This window comes from Lolium perenne, chromosome 2 (genome assembly GCF_019359855.2).
Source record: "Lolium perenne isolate Kyuss_39 chromosome 2, Kyuss_2.0, whole genome shotgun sequence".
Taxonomy (NCBI): Eukaryota; Viridiplantae; Streptophyta; class Magnoliopsida; order Poales; family Poaceae; genus Lolium; species Lolium perenne.
This window is the reverse complement of record NC_067245.2, coordinates 287,139,713-287,158,967: the sequence shown is the minus strand read 5'-3', so window position 1 is coordinate 287,158,967 and position 19,255 is coordinate 287,139,713. Positions and strand designations below refer to the sequence as shown.

The 19,255-nt window shown below is 41.1% G+C and overlaps 1 long non-coding RNA gene across 1 annotated transcript; it reads right to left on the bottom strand.

Moving 5' to 3' along the window:
• Window positions 1-824: 824 nt before the first annotated feature.
• Window positions 825-2,608, bottom strand: LOC139835339 (uncharacterized). Its single transcript, XR_011751136.1, has 2 exons — window positions 2,467-2,608; window positions 825-1,209 (listed from the first exon to the last, which is right to left on the bottom strand). It is a non-coding gene; the product is annotated as an uncharacterized lncRNA (long non-coding RNA).
• Between the last annotated feature and the right edge of the window lie 16,647 nt (window positions 2,609-19,255).

The window sequence follows — 19,255 nt, the reverse complement described above, 5'->3', positions numbered from 1 at the left end:
CGGTGAGCACGACGGGCGGGGAACAAGCGCACGGCACCAGCCTCCACTCTCTTCTCCAGCAAAGGCCTCCGCTTTCCGATTACCCACCGAACGAAGTTAACCCGGCGCCACCAGCAAACACAGGCAGCCCGAGATCCAGCCAACAGACGCGAGTACCCGACCCCCCTAGGCTTGGTCGATCTGGTGGCCCCCGCGCGCGGTGGCGGAGTGGCCGTTGGCTCGCTCCCACCCCACCCACCGGCACATGATCGATCAACACCGCCGCGCGCCGCAAAAGACGCCGTTCGTCTCGCCGGCCGCCAGCCAACGAACCACCATCCACGGCTCTCCCATCGCTGGACACTGAACAGTGCTAGCACTGGACGGCTGGACGCGCCACGACGGTGCTGCCGGTTGGGGGATTGTCGCGTCGCGAGCGTGCACAGTGCCTCGAAGGCGATAGGCGAGCGGCCGGCTCAGTGACGGGCCAATCGTTCTGCAGTAGCGTCGACGGTGGCCGCCATCGCTTCCGGGCACGAGTGCTTCGCACACTACTAGAAAAAGGCTTACCACCGGCACATTGAAAAGGCTTACCGCCGGCATTTTCGTATTCGCCGGCGATCACCTCGCCGGTGGTAAAGCCCTTACCGCCGGCACATTGCAAACCGCCGGCGATAACCCAGATTACCGCCGGCACCTTAGCCAACTCGCCGGGGGTATTATTTACCGCCGGCGCTTTCAAAACCGCCGGGGGTATTAAGTTACCGCCGGCAAACAGCCCTATGCGCCAGCAGTATGTATTTTAGGATTAAAAAAAAAACTGACATGAAATCACAAAACCTTCAGAATAAAAACAAATTCACTCTTCATTTGATCCCTGTGACCATGGAACAACAGTTCATTCAGTAGTGCAAGCAAGAGCACAGCAGCACATCTGTTGTGTACTAGTGCAAGGACTAGTACATCATGAGTCTCCAAATACTGAAACAAGATACAAATTACTGCACAGGAACTATACTCTTGATACTCTTGCTCCAAATATTCATAAATATATTGAAACAAGATACATATTACTGCTCCAGATTACTCCAGGTATACTCCAAATATTGATCCAAGTACTCCTACCAATCAGAGCCACATGCATCGCACCACAGGTACCTGATATTGAAAGCTTCCTTCACAGAAATAGCCTCTTTGCACATCATCTCAAATTATAGCACCTCTTTGCAGCTGCAAATACACACAAAGACATTAAGAAACCATCACAGGTTATTACTACTGAATAGTACTCCATCACTAAGAAAGGAACGGAGTACTCCGTCACAGAAATATTCCTAATGCAATATCAGTTGCATACCAGTTGACAGAAAAATGTGGAGCATTGACATTAAATAGCATATCAGTTGCAAGTTGAAAATTGCATAACACTTGGACCTAGTCTATGTAATTCAGTTAGTGCTAGTTTGCGGCAGGGCAGGAGACGACGGCGAAGATTATACCTACTTTGGAGTGTTTACTGAAACTTTAAGCTAATTCAAGTGGGAAATGGTTTAAGTGTGCAGACAATATTACTGCATTTGAATCCCTACTTATCTTAGGTGTGATACAGTGAAACAAACAGCTATGTGTTGTGATGCAATAATACTTGCGCCCATATTGCCGAGAAAATGAAAATGACTATAACAGAAAGAATGAACATTTGAATACTGTGAGCGCTGGTGGAAAGTTGGTGTACACATATTGCTATTTAAACCATTGATAGTACCATCGAGCAAACAAAATGACCAGAAATATTTTCTACGACAAGTGGTCAAGGTATTGAGGACCTTCCGGCCGCGGACGAGCCCCTCGGTACCGTCCATAGCGATGGTGCGCACGATGTTCTTCCTACAAGTATTTTCACAAACACCTTGCAATCAAACTCCAAATCATGTTCTATATACATCATTGCACAGACAAGGTACACAATAATTATTGCTAATTTGCTATATTGCACAAACAAATTGCCAATGATGTAACTGTTATAGGACCAACAAAGGTTGCTTTTACAGTTCAAAAATTGCATAAAAGCTCCCTGCACATGAAAGTATCCTGGGTTGAAAGCTAAACAGTGCAAGAATACTCAAGCTAATAGGTTAAAAGCAATGACTTGTCTAGAGCACTAGTGATTTCATGGCAATGAACATACATATATCTATAAAACGTAGTGCATTAAGTGCTGCTGCTCACATATGCGTTCAGATCTGTTCCACTTAGCATCCAAGATGTACAGCCCAAGAAGTCAAGATCCAGGAATTTCTGAAGCAATTAGGCCCCATGTTTTTAGCAGGTTGCAATCATGAACGAAACAGAGATCCTTAGCAATTATACAATCGAACCTACACATATATTCAATTAACCAGAGTGGCATGGCCTGTGAATTAATTCCCCAAACCAAGGTTCTATCCCAAATTACTAATTCTGAGAAGCATCGCGGTAAGCACATACCAAATTGGAGGACGTAGAGGCGCAGAAGGAGGAAGGCCGGCGGCGGGGACTCGCGGGCGGGAGGCTTCAGGTCGAGGACGCGGTCGCGGATGAAGGGAGGCGGCCGGAGGCGTGCCTGGATCTCGCGACCACCGTCGCCGGGAACTTGGCCGCCATCTCGTGCTCCCTACGGATGGCTCGCCGTTGCCGATGCAGTGATTCCAAGGGCCGCCGCCGTGTGGAGCGGAGAGGGAGAGGGAGGTGGAGGTCCGAGCCGAGGCGGACGGCGAGGAGAGGGGAGGCGAGGGGGAGGCCAGCGGAGGGGGCCTCGGCTAGGGCGACGCGGAGCCAGTAGGGGAAGACGAAGCGGATGAGGGCGATGGCGGCCGGGGGCGTGGCGGCGGCGAGGACAGAGGTGGCTAGGGCGGAGGCGTCGGTCACTCTCCCGTGGGGAGCGGGGCGGGGCTAGGGGGTGGGAGACTGGGAGTGGATCGAGTGGGGTGGGGAGACGGTGCGTGCGAGGCAAAAGGGAGATCCGCGGACTGCGGGGTTAGCCCCGGCGAAATCCATCTGCAGGCGCCGCCGGTTTTTTCCAGCCCATCCTATCCACATTACCCCCGGCGCCTACAGAGTGGGATTGCCAGCGGAAAGGCCCACTACCCCCGGCGCTATTGGGCCAAAATTGCCGGCGGTAAGGCCAGGCCGGATAGTGGCTCCGCAGCCCATTTTAACGCCGGTGCCTACGTGCCGAAATCGCCGGCGGTAATGTATGTACCCCCGGCAACTTCCATTTAATCTCGCCGGCGGTAGGGTTAGGCCACCCTGGAAGGCCTTACCGCCGGCATCTTCAAATCCTACTCGCCGGCGGTAAAGAGTGCGGCTATAAGCCTTTTTCTAGTAGTGGCAGGTCTATGCTGAGGCAAAATGGCCCAGGACGTGCCCATAGGTAGAGCCAGCCATGCACTGCTGCCTCTGTGATCTACTGTATCCATTGACAATGACGGCAAGTGGACAGTGCACATTGCGCCAGTCAACGTATTTATTCAGGGATTGATTAAGGAACCGTTTGGTAACCTGGTCTGAATTTTTGCACCACTAAGAGCATGTTTAATAAGAGAGTCGACTGCCGGCTCTAAAGCAATGCCATGTCACATAGAGTCAATATAAAGCCCACTCATATAATAGGCTAGCTATTAGGTTGGCTGCTAGGTGGGCTCTAATCAAAAATTAATTTCTCAACACATGCGTACTATTGGGCCTAGGCTGCATGCAAGCTGCTTTTCCTCGTTAGATGTGCTAACGCCCGGCGACATGCGAAGCGCTCGCTCCCTCTCTTTTCTCTTCTCTCTCTCTTCCACGTCAGGTTTTAGTGATATTTTAAGGCTTATAGTCTGCTGACTCATCCCTATTATACTTGCTCTAAGGCGGAGAGAAGACGTCATGGGCGTGCACCGCAAGGGAAATATGAGATATTTAATTTCTTTCATTCGTCTCTTCGCAATGTAAGAGCATCTTCAGTCGCATCTCCCAAACGACGTCCGGCAATAGCGCTGAATTTTCGTTTGGGGACGTCCGGACGAAATTTTCGTTTGGAGCAGGTCTCTTTCGTAGCCACGTCCCCTAAACGCAACCTCCAAACAAAAAGCAAGTGTAAAAATCGTGTCCGGCGTCCCCGATGGAGCCTCTATACACAGGGGATGGGCTAGGAACGCCGGACAATATTTGAGGGACGTCCGGAGCGAAGCGGCCTTTGGGGCATGCGACTGGGACGATTTTTTGGCCGGCGTCCCCCAAATCCCTTTGGGGGACGCTTTGGGGGACGCGGCTGGAGATGCTCTAATTGAGCGTGTATTTGGAGTCTTGAAGCAAAAGTGGCGTATATTGAAGGCAATGCCAAGTTTCTCATCTCGTACGCAGAAGCATATCATTCTTGCTTGCATGGTATTGCACAATTTTATTCGTGATAGCAAATTGCGTGACCGGGAGTTTGATAAGTGTGATGAAGATGATGATTATCTACCTGGAGCACATCGTGCATCACCACAAACACAAGGGGATGACTAGCCGGAAGTGGATAATGGGGAATCCATGAACGACATTTGAAGTAGAGAGAGGAATAGAATATCTATGTTGATGGTGAACATTATTTTGTGAACCATGTCTTTTGCATGCCCGTTTATCTTTTCTAACTATTTGAGGACATTACTTTATATTCATATCATCTATATGTATGGATCATTATGAAAAAATACAAATATTTTTCCGAAATGGCGATTTACATACCAATTAGTGCACATGTCGATGTTTTCCAACCAATTCGCATATACAGTCTCTCTAGGTCTCAAGGGAATTACAGACATTTCTAACCATACCCACAGTTCACAGTTGCTACAACCAAACAATTTTCAGAAACAACTTCCAGATAATCCACAGTTGATAGTTCACAACAACATTTTCACATTTCACAGTTCAAATTAGCCTTTTCAGAATCCACAGCTCAACCAAACACACCCTTAATGCTATAATAGAACATTTGGGTTTACAAGAGCTCGAGAATACTGGTAGACTATTTACTTTTTCCAATAACCAAGTTGATCCTTTGTTTGCTCAATTAGACAAGATCCTTGTTACGGCTTCCTGGAAGTTATAGTTTCCTTTGTCTACGGTTAGAACCCTGGTTCTTGGGGTTTCTGATCATGTAGCTAGCTATGCTGCTGGAAGCTGGGTCAATATGCATGTAGTTCATAAGATTTTTCCTTTTAAGTTATGATGGTTTCAAAGGCCTGATATTTTTGAATTGATTTTAAAAATTTGGCGCTAAACTAAAAAGTGAGGAACATTTTAAACTTTTGGCATAATTTTTTTTGTTAATGCTAGGTGTATTTGGAAGTGTGGAATTTAGATATAGAAGGTAATAAAAGGAATAGAGTTCCCATATCAAATCAGTTAGATAAAATTGGTAAAAGAAAGTAAAATTACTAGTTTATCTGCATCTAAGTATGAACTTAGATGTGTTAGTTGAATGGAATTTTGATAGAAGATGAGATAAAATTGAGGCAAGGATCCAAGCAAATGGACTTGCTAGAAGATGATCGTAATACTAAATATTTAATGCTTAAAGCTAGTGGTCGTATGCGTGAAAGTAAGATGTTTAGATAAATTCAGGATGAGAGTATAAATCCCAGGGGTGAGGAAACTCTTAACAATGCAACTAATTTTTATAAAGGTTTGTTTGGAGCTATTATTTGTTGTCTGTTACAAAGTTTGAATATTTGCCTGCATGCTTCAATGTAGATGGTAAGAGAGAACTAATTGAGCCTTTTACTTTCGAAGAAATTAAAGTGGTGGTTTTTTAGATGGAGCATAATAAGGCTCACTAACGTAATTAATAATAAGGCACACTAAGGTAATTAAAAATAAGGCAATGTTGGTGGCTGAAAAAATTATTTTCATTGTGCAATCTGTGTTTATTAAAGGCTGTTTATCTTTTACAATGTGGTCTTATTACATGAGACAATGCATAATGTTCACAGAAAAAAACAATCTGGTGTTCTCTTTAAAATTGATTTCCAGAGGCCTATGATAAAATTAACTGGGAATTTATGTTTTCGGTGTTGGGGATGAATGATTTCCTGTAAGAGTTTATTAAATGGACTAGAGATGTGATTGAGGATGGTAATTTGTGTTATGGTTAATGATAGATTACGGTATTATTTAAAAACTAAAAAAAGTTTACAACAAGGTGAAATTTTTCAATGTGGCAGTTGATGCTTGTCTCTTCTGGTTCAGAGAGCACAAGAGAATGGTTTACTAAAAGATTTGGCTAGTGACTTATCGGATAATGGATTGGCCGTCATCCAGTATGGTGATGGCATAATTTTCTTACTCGAAGATGACCTATAGGGAGCTAGGAATATCAAAATTATATTGTGCATCTTTAAACAATTAATTGATCTAATAAATAATTTTCATAAAAGAAAAATTAATTATTTTGGGGCTGACAAGTCGTCAGAATCCTGATTCTGAATCGGATCGGAATCTCTACAGTCGGATCGCAGACAATAGGATCGTAAGTTCCAAAATCGTAAAATCTTAGATTCTACTTAACATGATCCAGACTCATTCGACTCAAATTGAGTCGTAAAGTCGTAGAATCACAGAGTAGAATCACGATTCTAAAAAATGTTGTTGTTGGTTAGCAGGAAGTGTGTGCTAGTATTCTTACTTTCAAAAATGGGACTTTTTCCTTTGAGATATCTTGGGGTACCGATGCATTATTAAAAAAAACTTGCTAATAGTGATTGGAAAGATTCAAAGGATAAAGTTGATAAGAAAGCTACTTCTTGGAAAGGAAATTACTTTCTATTGGTAGTAGGTTGATCTTGGTAGAAACTTGTTTGAGCAATGTCCCATGTTTTATGATGGCTTTCTTTAAGGTGCCTAAAGGCGTACTTAAAAGATTTGATTTCTTTCGAGCTAGGTTACTTTGGCAAGACAAACGAGGGGTACGAAAGTATCATTTGGTTCGTTGGTCTGATGTGTCTCGACCGAAAGATTTAGGTGGATTAGGAATGACTAATATAGGTGGCTAAAATGTTAGTTTGTTATGCAAATGGATTTGGAAGTTGGAAAATAAAGATGGATTGTGGAAGGAGATGATTAGAGCAAAGTATGTTAAGAATAATACTTTGACTCAATGTAGATCATCTCCCGCCCGCTCTCATTTTTTGTCTGCTATTATTGCCCGAAAAGATAATTTTATTGATGTTGTGATCGGGTTTTGGGGTATTTTCTTAAGATGAGGTTTTGGGAGGAGAACTCGACAATTCATAAACTTAAGGTTCCCTGCACTTTATAATTAACTTTTAGTCAACCTATTATTGTGAATACTATTTTTACCAAAGGTTGGTCTTGTCTGAAATTTTGGCATTTTCTTAAAGAGGGGACTTTGGTTATGTGGGAACAGTGCAATGAGCTATGTTCCAATGTTAGTTTAAGTGATAATCCGAGATAGTGATAATCCCAATGTTAGTTTAAGTGATAATTATACCGTTGAATCTTTATACATGTATCTAGTGGCAAGTAGGGTGAACTTTCCTTACTAGTTTTTGTGGGTTCTTAAAATGCCTTTATGGATTAAAAAAATTGTTGGTTAGTGATTAAGAATAGTGTGTTAACTAGAGATAACATGAAGAAGAGATTTTGGAAAGGAACATAACTCGCAAAGTTCCGCGGACCAAAAGAATGTATATAACATTTATTTTTTACTTGCCCTCTAGCTAAGTACGCATGGAATGTAGCATATGTTTCTCTCGGTGTGCATGCACAGCGTAGTTCATTTGATGATTTGTACCAAAGTTGGTTTGCGACATCCTGGGGTAGGGATAGGAAAATATTAATGATTGGTAATTCTGCACTTCTTCGGACGATAGGGAAAAATGAGTAATAAATCTTGTTTTCAAAGTATTAGACCTGGTGATCCGACTAATGTAGTGTTGTTATGCCGATATCATTTCTTAAATGAACGGGCGGTGTTGCAAGAAAGCGCTCTACGAAGGCTAGTGTGGCGGGAGCAAGTAAGATGGAAAGGGTGGCACATGAAGTTTTCAGTCGCCGGCATGGTTGGGATCCTGATATCTTTAGGCTCAGCGACATGAAGAATTGACAATTTCATGAAGATGCCACTGCATCGCCTGCATAATGCGAGTTGATGTGTATGGTACCGAAAAAGAGAGTGTTTGATACTTGTCATGTTTTATGTTATTTTTTCATTCGTTGTTAGACAATAGTTAAGAGGTTAGTGATACGTCTCCAATGTATCTATAATTTCTGATATTCCATGCTTGTTTTATGACAATATCTACATGTTTTGCTCACACTTTATAATGTTTTTATGCGTTTTCCGGAACTAACCTATTAACAAGATGCCGAAGTGCCAGTTCCTGTTTTCTGCTGTTTTGGTTCCAGAAAGGCTGTTCGGGCAATATTCTCGGAATTCGACGAAACGAAGACCAAACATCATAATTCACCAAGACGTACCAGGACACCGAAGGGGAGTCAGAGGGGAGGCCTGGGGCCACCACACCATAGGGCCGCGCGGGCTCAGGCCTGGCCGCGCTGGCCTATGGGGAGGGCGCCCTGGTGCCCCTCCTGCGCCGCCTCTTCGCCTATATAAGCCCTTTCGACCTAAAAATGCGATACGAATTGACGAAACTCCAGAAAGACTCCAGGGGCGCCGCCGCCATCGCGAAACTCCAATCCGGGTGACAGAATCTCTGTTCCGGCACCCTGCCGGGACGGGGAAGTGCCCCCGGAAGCCATCTCCATCGACGCCACCGCCTCCATCATGCTCCGTGAGTAGTTCCCCCATGGACTACGAGTTCTATCAGTAGCTAGTTGGTACTCTCTATCCCATGTACTTCAATACAATGATCTCATGAGCTGCCTTACATGATTGAGATCCATCTGATGTAATCAGTGTTGTGTTAGTTGGGATCCGATGGATGATACATTATGATTAGTCTATCTATAAAGTTTGTGAAGTTATTGTTGCTGCAATCTTGTTATGCTTAATGCTTGTCACTAGGGTCCGAGTGGCATGATCTTAGATTTAAGCTCTATAATTATTGCTTAGATTGTATCTACAAGTTGTTTGCACATATTGATGTCCGGAACCCGAGGCCCCAAAGTGACAGAAATTGGGACAACCGGAGGGGAAGGCTGTGATATGAGGATCACATGTTTTCACCAAGTGTTAATACTTTGCTCCGGTGCTCTATTAAAAGGAGTACCTTAATCGCCAGTAGATTCCCTTGAGGCCCGGCTGCCACCGGCTGGTAGGGCAAAAGATGTTGTACAAGTTTCTCATTGCGAGCACGTATGACTATATATGGAAAACATGCCTACATGATTAATAATCTTGATGTTCTGTCTTAATGCTTTCAATCCTATCAATTGCCCAACTGTAATTTGTTCACCCAACACTTGCCACTTGTTACTGGAGAGTTACCACTAGTGTAGATCGCTGGGAACCCCGGTCCATCTCTCATCATCATATACTCGTTCTATATGACATTGGAAGTAGGATCAACTATTTTCTGGTGCCATTGCCTACGTATTCTTATTCTTTGCTGTGTTACTATTACTATTGCTCTCATATTACTGCTGCTTTCACATCACCCCTGTTGCTAGTGCTTTTCCAGGTGCAGCTGAATTGACAACTCAGTTGTTAAGGCTTATAAGTATTCTTTACCTCCCCTTGTGTCGAATCAATAAATTTGGGTTTTACTTCCCTCGAAGACTGTTGTGATCCCCTATACTTGTGGGTTATCAAGACTATTTTCTGGCGCCGTTGCCGGGGAGGCATAGCTGTACTCATAAGTTCACCTGGGGAGTACACTCTACCTCTCTCTCTGTTTTTATTTTGTTTTATTTTGTTTTGCTTAGTTTACTTTTGTCTAGTCTATTTGTGCTTAGTTTATTTCTGTCTAGTATTAGTTTTCTTAGTTTACTTTTGCTTAGTTTCTTTTTGTCTTGTTTTATTTTTCTCATATACCCAAAAATCCATAAAAATTTGAAAAACCTAAAAATTAAAAATTGCTGTCATGGGAGAACCTACAACCTATTTGGAGCTTATAGAATTATATAATAATTATAGAGAATCAAGAACGGGTAAAGTCATGAGTGCAGTGATAGAAAAATTGAATACAATTGCTAAAATCTTGATTAAATGCCATGATATAAATTGTTGCTCTAAAGAGGATACTAAACATCTGAAATTCCAATGTGGCTTTAGTGAGGAAGCTTTAATTAAGAACTACAATTGGAATAACTATATTCATCTTGGGTTCGAAGAGGTAGAACAATTTGTTTTATTTATGGGAGCCTCTGAGATCGAATCTTTCATGGTTAAGAATTATGGAACTTGTGTTGTTTGTAAGGACCTTAAAGATTATGTCTCTTATATCCTTAATTTTTTCATAGAAAGTTACAGTGATAATCCTTATATCATTGATTATAAAGAGAGACTCATTAATGCACAAGAATGCACTCACAATTTGCAGGAACCTGTAGAAGAATAAATTGATGAACCTGAAAGCTCATTGGATGAAAAAAAAAGGAGAGTGATGAACAAAAGGAGGAAGAATGGATTAGCTACCCATGCCAACCTTCTAATGAGAGTAACTCTTTATCTCTTACACTATTTGATTGTCCTCCATGCTTACCAACTGAGGTTGAATGTTATATTCCTGTGGATTCTCTTGAAATATTTCCTACGAGTAAAACTTGTGAGAATAATTATGCTACTGTTATTTATGATAATCCATGATATTTTGATAAATCTTATGATAATGCTTTGTTTGTGCCTGATGTCGAAATGCATGGTACTAAAGAATTTTGCTTGGCAAATGTTTATGATAAAGCTCTAGATGATGGTCCTATGTTACTTGATAATATTAATTGTACTACTAATGAAAACGGGATTGGAGAAGTCTTCACTTTATCTAGGAGTCCCATATCTTTTGAGATTGATCAATCATCTTGTTATATTATTGATAAAAGTGGGTTTGAAAGTTTTAATCCCATTATTTTTGAGCTTGATAAAAAATATGTGTTTGTGGATCATGAAAAGCATGCTGTATGTGATAGTTATATTGTTGAGTTTGTTCATGAAGCTACTGAAAATTATTATGAGAGAGGAAAATATGGTTGTAGAAATTTGCATGGTCCTAAAACACCTCTCTATATGCTGAAAATTTTGAAGTTACTCTTGTTTTATCTTCTTATGCTTGTCACTTTATTCTTCATGAATTTATTTGTGTACAAGATTCCTATGCATAGGAAGTGGGTTAGACTTAAATGTGTTTTGCATTTGCTTTTTGATGCTCTCTTTTGCTTCAACTCTTATTTCTTGCGAGTGCATCATTAAAATTACTGAGCCCATCTTAATGGCTATAAAGAAAGCACTTCTTGGGAGATAACCCATGTCTTTATTTTGCTACTGTTTTATTGTGTCTTGGAAGTTGTTACTACTGTAGCAACCTCTCCTTATCTTTATTTTATTGCATTGTTGTGCCAAGTAAAGTCTCTAATAGAAAGTTGATACTAGATTTGGATTTCTGCGCAGAAACAGATTTCTATCTGTCACGAATTTGGGCAGGGTTCTCTGTAGGTAACTCAGAAAAATCTGCCAATTGACGTGCGTGTTCCTCAGATATGTACGCAACTTTCATTAGTTTTGAGTTTTCTGATTTGAGCAACGGAAGTACCTCTTAAAAATTCGTCTTTACTGGCTGTTCTGTTTTGGCAGATTCTGTCTCTGTTTTTTGCATTGTCTCTTGTGAACTTTAAGCAAGGCTTTCTAGACGTGGAGGGTTGTAGCTAATGTTTTATTGAGTTCTTGCAATTTGTCACTACATGACTAAAGTGTATTAAAGTTTTTTTTTTAGTACTAACCCCTCTAATGAAGTTTATGAGAAGTTTGGTGTGAAGGAAGTTTTCAAGGGTCAAGAGAGGAGGATGATATATGATCAAGAAGAGTGAAAATTCTAAGCTTGGGGATGCCCCCGTGGTTCATCCCTGCATATTTCAAGAAGACTCAAGCGTCTAAGCTTGGGGATGCCCAAGGCATCCCCTTCTTCATCAACAACTTATCAGGTCACTTCTATTGAAACTATATTTTTATTCGGTCACATCTTATGTGCTTTACTTGGAGCGTCTGTGTGTTTTTATTTTTGTTTTTGTTTGAATAAGATCGGATCCTAGCAATCCTTGTGTGGGAGAGAGACACGCTCCGCTTTTTCATATGAACACTAGTGTTCTTCGTTTTACTTTAAATGTTCATGACAAAAGTTGGAAGCTATTGCATTTATTGTTATTTGGTTGGAAACAGAAAATGCTTCATATTGTCTTGAATAATTTGATACTTGGCAATTGTTTTGAGCTCTCAAGTAGATCATGATTAAGCTATTGCATCATGTAGTTTAAACCTATTAGTGGATAACTACCGTAGAGCTTATTGAAATTGGTTTGCATGATTGGTCTCTCTAAGGTCTAGATATTTTCTGGTAAAAGTGTTTGAGCAACAAGGAAGACAGTGTAGAGTCTTATAATGCTTGCAATATGTTCTTATGTAAGTTTTGTTGTACCGGTTCATACTTGTGTTTGCTTCAAATAACCTTGCTAGCCAAAGCCTTGTACTGAGAGGGAATGCTTCTCGTGCATCCAAAACCTTGAGCCAAAAACTATGCCATTTGTGTCCACCATACCTACCTACTATGTGGTATTTCCTGCCATTCCAAGTAAATACTTCATGTGCTACCTTTAAACCATCAAAATGTTTCTCAATTTGTGTCTATGTTTTATAGCTCATGAGGAAGTATGTGGTGTTTTATCTTTCAATCTTGTTGGGCAGCTTTCACCAATGGACTAGTGGCTTCATCCGCTTATCCAATAATTTTGCAAAAAGAGCTGGCAACGGGGTTCCCAGCACCAATTAATCACAAATAGACACTCCTCCATGGTATGTGAAATGTTGGAAGGCACCCGAGGATTCAGTTAGCCATGGCTTGAGAAAGCAAAGATGGGGAGGAGTGTCACATCTAAATAAAACTAAAATAAATAGACACTACTTCATGGTATGTGATTGTTGGAAGGCACCCGAGGATTCGGTTAGCCATGGCTTGTGAAAGCGAAGGTTGGAAGGAGTGTCACCCAAAAATAAAAATAAACTACATCATGGGAGCCGCTCTTTGAAGGTCTGTCTGGCAAGGGGGTTAGAGTGCCCACTACCATTCATTGACAACAACAAACATCTCTCAAAATTTTACTTTTATGCTCTCTTTATGATTTCAAAACTTGAAAAGCTCTAGCACATGATTTTATCCCTGCTTCCCTCTGCGAAGGTGACAAGGGATTAACTTGTCAATGCCTACGGATTGTAGACTAGGATTTAGTTGGAAGTAGAGGGCAAGTAGATCTCGAAGGTTTCAGCCGAAAAGTACTCGACGATTATGAAAACTAGGGTTTGAGAGACAATGATTCGATGCTTTCTTTGTCCCTCGACTCCCCCTTATATAGGAGGTGGAGCCGAGGGATTCGTATGGTACAAGTTACAGAGTTCGGGAAGGTTTCTAACTCATCCCGCAAGATTACAAATAATGCTTCCTATTACAACCCTAGCTTTCCTTAACAATATCTTGGGCTTCCGAATCTTCTTATTCTTCGAGTAGTGGGCCTTCAGCAAACCCCGGGTACTATCTTCGGCAGGCCCATTGGGGATGCCTATGTCAGTAGCCCCCGAGATTTTGCTTGAATCGTAGAGTCAGGGAAAATCTCCACTGTTTAGTTTTACTCGACAACTTAAAACTTCTCTATATTTCTTCACATAAATTTCTATATTGTACAGGGATAATGGTAGTTGGGGCTAGTTCATCTGACGGATCAGGTACTAGTTAACTGCTCTAGTGGCAATCCGCAAAAACCTACTTCAAGATCACATCCCTGGACATGATCTCGGGATACTGGTGTAAACTTCGACGGGGTGCCGCTTAAGGTCTTACCATTTTGTCGAGTCCCAGTCATATTTTATCGGGTACCTAACGCGTCCGTTAGGATTTTTCTTCGTATCTGTGATACGTCTCCGACGTATCGATAATTTCTTATGTTCCATGCCACATTATTGATGTTATCTACATGTTTTATGCACACTTTATGTCATATTCGTGCATTTTCTGGAACTAACCTATTAACAAGATGCCGAAGTGCCGATTCTTTGTTTCTGCTGTTTTGGTTTCAGAAATCCTAGTAAGGAAATATTCTCGGAATTGGACGAAATCAAAGCCCGGGGGCCTATTTTCTCACGAAGCTTCCGAGTCCGAAGGAGAGACGAAGAGGGGCCACGGAGGGCCACACCCTAGGGCGGCGCGGCCCCCTTGGCCGCGCGGCCCTGTGGTGTGGGGCCCCCGTGCCGCCTCTTGACCTGCCCTTCCGCCTATAAAAAGTCTCCGTGACGAAACCCCCGATGCGAGAGCCACGATACGGAAAACCTTCCCGAGAGACGCCGCCGCCGCCGATCCCATCTCGGGGATCCAGAGATCGCCTCCGGCACCTGCCGAGAGGGGAATCATCTCCCGGAGGACTCTACGCCGCCATGGTCGCCTCCGGTGTGATGTGTGAGTAGTCTACCCCTGGACTATGGGTCCATAGCAGTAGCTAGATGGTTGTCTTCTCCCCATTGTGCTATCATTGTCGGATCTTGTGAGCTGCCTAACATGATCAAGATCATCTATCTGTAATTCTATATGTTGCGTTTGTTGGGATCCGATGAATAGAGAATACTTGTTATGTTGATTATCAAAGTTATGCTTATGTGTTGTTTATGATCTTGCATGCTCTCCGTTACTAGTAGATGCTCTGGCCAAGTAGATGCTTGTAACTCCAAGAGGGAGTACTTATGCTCGATAGTGGGTTCATGCCTGCATTGACACAGGACGGTGACGATGAAAGTTCTAAGGTTGTGTTGTGCTGTTGCCACTAGGGATAAAACATTAGTGCTATGTTCAAGGATGTAGTCACTAGTTACATTACGCACCATACTTAATGCAATTGTCTGTTGTTAGCAACTTAATACCGGAGGGGTTCGGATGATAACTTTGAAGGTGGACTTTTTAGGCATAGATGCGGTTGGATGACGGTCTATGTACTTTGTCGTAATGCCCAATTAAATCTCACTATACTCATCATGATATGTATGTGCATGGTCATGCTCTCTTTATTTGTCAATTGCCCAACTGTAATTTGTTCACCCAACATGCTTTGTTCGTCTTATGGGAGAGACACCTCTAGTGAACTGTGGACCCCGGTCCAATTCTCTTTCTTGAAATACAATCATACTGCAATACTTGTTCTCTTGTTTTCTGCAAACAATCATCTTCCACACAATACGGTTAACTCTTTGTTACAGCAAGCCGGTGAGATTGACAACCTCACTGTTTCGTTGGGGCAAAGTACTTTGGTTGTGTTGTGCAGGTTCCACGTTGGCGCCGGAATCACTGGTGTTGCGCCGCACTACATCTCGCCGCCATCAACCTTCAACGTGCTTCTTGACTCCTACTGGTCCGATTAAACCTTGGTTTCTTACTGAGGGAAACTTGCCGCTGTGCGCATCACACCTTCCTCTTGGGGTTCCCAACGGACGTGCCAACCACACGCATCAAGCAAATTTACGGCGCCGTTGCTTGGGAGATCAAGACACGCTGCAAGGGGAGTCTCCACTTCTCAATCTCTTTACTTTGTTTTTGTCTTGCTTAGTTTTATTTACTACTTTGTTTGCTGCACTAAATCAAAATACAAAAAAAATAGTTGCTAGTTTTACTTTATTTGCTATCTTGTTTGCTATATCAAAAACACAAAAAAATTAGTTTACTTGCATTTACTTTATCTAGTTTGCTTTATTTACTGTTGCTAAAATGGCCAACGCTGAAAACACTAAGTTGTGTGACTTCACAACCACAAATAATAATGATTTCTTATGCACACCTATTGCTCCACCTGCTACTACAGCAGAATTCTTTGAAATTAAACCTGCTTTCTTGAATCTTGTTATGCGAGAGCAATTTTCAGTGTTAGTTCTGATGATCTTGCTGCCCATCTTAATAATTTTGTTGAATTATGTGAAATGCAAAAATATAAAGATGTAGATGGTGATATTATTAAACTAAAATTGTTCCCTTTCTCATTAAGAGGAAGAGCTAAAGATTGGTTGCTATCTCTGCCTAAGAATAGTATTGATTCATGGACTAAATGCAAGGATGCTTTTATTGGTAGATATTATCCCCCTGCTAAAATTATATCTTTGAGGAGTAGCATAATGAATTTTAAACAATTAGATACTGAACATGTTGCTCAAGCTTGGGAAAGAATGAAATCTTTGGTTAAAAATTGCCCAACCCATTGACTGACTACTTGGATGATCATCCAAACCTTCTATGCAGGACTAAATTTTTCTTCACGGAATTTATTGGATTCAGCTGCTGGAGGTACCTTTATGTCCATCACTCTTGGTGAAGCAACAAAGCTTCTTGATAATATGATGATCAATTACTCTGAATGGCACACGGAAAGAGCTCCACAAGGTAAGAAGGTAAATTACATCGAAGAAACCTCTTCCTTGAGTGATAAGATTGATGCTATTATGTCTATGCTTGTGAATGATAGGACTAATATTGATCCTAATAATGTTCCGTTAGCTTCATTGGTTGCACAAGAAGAACATGTTGATGTAAACTTCATTAAAAATAATAATTTCAACAACAATGCTTACCGGAACAATTCTAGTAACAACTATAGGCCATATCCTTATAATAATGGCAACGGCTATGGTAATTCTTATGGGAATTCTTACAACAATAATAGGAGTTCACCCCCTGGACTTGAAGCCATGCTTAAAGAATTTATTAGTACACAAACTGCTTTTAACAAATCTGTTGAAGAAAAGCTTGGGAAAATTGATATACTTGCTTCTAAAGTCGATAGTCTTGCTGCTGATGTTGATCTTTTAAAATCAAAAGTTTTGCCTAATGAGAATCATCATAATAAAAATTTTACTACAGCAAATGCCATTCAAGTTAGAATTAATGAGAATATAAGATTAATGGCTGAACTGCGTGCTAGGTGGGATAGAGAAGAAAATGAAAAACTAGCTAAAGAAAAGAATATAGCTAAAGTTTGGACTATTACCACCACTAGTAATGCTAATGCTACACATGTTGCTGCACCTCCTACTCATACTAATAAAAGAATTGGTGTTAGCAATGTTTCCACTTCTAATGCAAAGCACGAAAAACTGCACAGAAACTGCTAAAAGCTGAAACTGCCTTTGATAAAGCTGCTGAAATTTTTTCCAACATTGGGGATGATGATCCCATTGCTTTAGATTATAATGGTTTGAATTTTGATGATTGCCACATCTCTGAAGTTATAAAGTTCTTGCAAAAACTTGCTAAAAGTTCTAATGCTAGTGCTATAAATTTGGCTTTTACACATCATATTACAAATGCTCTTATAAAAGCTAGAGAAGAGAAACTAGAGCGCGAAGCCTCTATTCCTAAAAAGTTAGAGGATGGTTGGGAGCCCATCATTAAGATGAAGATTAAAGATTTTGATTGTAATGCTTTATGTGATCTTGGTGCAAGTATTTCTGTTATGCCTAAGAAAATTTATAATATGCTTGACTTGCCACCGCTGAAAAATTATTATTTGGATGTTAATCTTGCTGATCATTCTACAAAGAAACCTTTGGGTAAAGTTGATAATGTTCGCATTACCGTTAACAATAACCTTGTTCCCGTTGATTTTGTTGTCTTGGATATTGAATGCAATGCATCTTGTCCCATTATATTGGGAAGACCTTTTCTTGAATCATTGGTCTTTGTTATTGATATGAAGGAAGGTAATATAAAATATCAATTTCCTCTCAAGAAAGGTATGGAACACTTCCCTAGAAAGAGAATGAAGTTACCTTTTGATTCTATTATGAGAACAAATTATGATGTTGACACTTCGTCTCTTGATAATACTTGATACACACTTTCTGCGCCTAGCTGAAAGGCGTTAAAGAAAAGCGCTTATGGAAGACAACCCATGTTTTTACCTACAGTACTTTGTTTTTATTTTGTGTCTTGGAAGTTGTTTACTACTGTAGCAACCTCTCCTTATCTTAGTTTTGTGTTTTGTTGTGCCAAGTTAAGCCGTTGATAGAAAAGTAAGTACTAGATTTGGATTACTGCGCAGTTCCAGATTTCTTTGCTGTCACGAATCTGGGTCTACCTCCCTGTAGGTAGCTCAGAAAATTAATCCAATTTACGTGCATGATCCTCAGATATGTACGCAACTTTCATTCAATTTGAGCATTTTCATTTGAGCAAGTCTGGTGCCATTTTAAAATTCGTCAATACGAACTGTTCTGTTTTGACAGATTCTGCCTTTTATTTCGCATTGCCTCTTTTGCTATGTTGGATGAATTTCTTTGATCCACTAATGTCCAGTAGCATTATGCAATGTCCAGAAGCATTAAGAATGATTGTGTCACCTCTGAATATGTTAATTTTTATTGTGCACTAACCCTCTAATGAGTTGTTTCGAGTTTGGTGTGGAGGAAGTTTTCAAGGATCAAGAGAGGAGTATGATGCAACATGATCAAGAAGAGTGAAAGCTCTAAGCTTGGGGATGCCCCGGTGGTTCACCCCTGCATATATCAAGAAGACTCAAGCGTCTAAGCTTGGGGATGCCCAAGGCATCCCCTTCTTCATCGACAATATTATCAGGTTCCTCCCCTGAAACTATATTTTTATTCCATCACATCTTATGTGCTTTTTCTTGGAGCGTCGGTTTGTTTTTGTTTTTTGTTTTGTTTGAATAAAATGGATCCTAGCATTCACTTTATGGGAGAGAGACACGCTCCGCTGTAGCATATGGACAAGTATGTCCTTGGTTTCTACTCATAGTATTCATGGCGAAGTTTCTCCTTCGTTAAAATTGTTATATGGTTGGAATTGGAAAATGATACATGTAGTAATTGCTATAAATGTCTTGGGTAATGTGATACTTGGCAATTGTTGTGCTCATGATTAAGCTCTTGCATCATATGCTTTGCACCCATTAATGAAGAAATACATAGAGCATGCTAAAATTTGGTTTGCATATTTGGTTTCTCTAAGGTCTAGATAATTTCTAGTATTGAGTTTGAACAACAAGGAAGATGGTGTAGAGTCTTATAATGTTTTCAATATGTCTTTTATGTGAGTTTTGC